Genomic DNA, 1,594 nt, shown 5'->3' with positions numbered 1-1,594 from the left:
CAGCACCAGTGCATCCAGGTCTCACATTGCAGAATAAGGAACTCATGCCTGACTCAGAGGAGGATGAGACAGGCCAAGACAGAGAGCGCAGGGATCCACAGTGGAAATGGAGTTGCAAGGGTTCACAGAGGACACAAAATGGGTACATAGGCACAGAGTTGTGGTAATCTTCATGTAAATAGATGTTATAGGGGGATGTGTGTAAAGGATGCCTCATGGCCCAACATCAAGAAAACTGATCTATATTTTATCACCCCTTCTGCTCTGTAACCAGATTCTTCTTGCTGAAACCGGAAAAACCAATGTCCTGGCCTTTTAAATGAAGAACATTCAAAGGTTAGTGTGTTCTCATGAGCCCTAAGCTCTTGGATAGTTATAGGACCATTCATAAACAGAAGTATTTTTATGAACATGTGTGCTCTACTCTTGATATTTTCCCAAATTTGCAGTGATATATCCTGATCTTATGGTTTCTCTCTCTCTCTCTCTCTCTCTCTCTCTCTCTCTCTCTCTCTCTCTCTCTCTCTCTCCTTCCCTCCCTCCCTCCCTCTCTCTCTCTCCCTCTCTCTTTTACAGCACTGATATTATTTTTAATTTAAGTCTACAACTTTGGTTAATCCTGTTAATGTCACTTTAATATATATTGTAAACTAATTGAATTTATGTATGGAATACTATTAGACTTATGGTGATAAAGATAATATTTTCCTATATTTTAAATATTGTATTCCTTTGATTTGGATGTTTTTTAAGCGTTTACAGACTTTTATATTATAAAATTGGTTGCTTTTTCAATTTTTTCCATTGTGCTTTGTGGACTGGTTTTTATGTGAGTAGTAGAAATTAGCAAATTTTATGCCTTTAAAGTGATGTTTTTGTTTCAATTCTTTTAAACGAGTAAGAGAATATGCCTTGGAAGTTATAGGTGGCTATTTATGAAAACACACTCATTAGTGTAAGAGGGAGAATGATACAGTAACATGAGTAAGACAACCCCCCACCCCTCAGTAAATCACTAAACCTCATCACAACCAAGAGGAATGGTCCTGGTGCAGTTACATAATTTCATGTTAACTTGATAAATAAACATAGGGGTGGAGTCTAGCCTGTCAGCCAGGTCATGGTCTGAAGATGCTTGCTTATGGTTGTGACCTTCTCATGAGGCTTCAGGAATTTCCTCTCTTTCTCCTGGGTGGCAGGCCACACACTCTCTCTGCTTCACCTTCCTGTTGAGGAGACACACTTAGAGAGCTGGCAGAACCACAGGGAGACTTGCACCAGGCCTGAGATACTTCAGTACTACTGGATCCACAAGACTTTTCACCAACATGCCTGTGAGCATCCTACATTTGGCATCTTTGCTGCGTAAGTCTGAAAAGAAATTTATGGACTAGGATCAAACCTATGGGCTAATATGGATTTGATCTGGACTGCACTGGGATGTTTTCTCAAAATATAATTGCTCTTTAATATGAAGCTCTTTCTTACACACATATGAGTGTCAGGATTTGTTTCTCCCAGACGAACACAGCCCCCTTGAATGGTCAAAATTACTTCTTGAAAAGTTTATTTTGTCACACCGCACCTATGAAGT

This window comes from Tenrec ecaudatus, unplaced genomic scaffold (assembly GCF_050624435.1).
Source record: "Tenrec ecaudatus isolate mTenEca1 unplaced genomic scaffold, mTenEca1.hap1 Scaffold_254, whole genome shotgun sequence".
Lineage (NCBI taxonomy): Eukaryota > Metazoa > Chordata > Mammalia > Afrosoricida > Tenrecidae > Tenrec > Tenrec ecaudatus.
Note: the sequence above shows the minus strand (reverse complement) of the source record.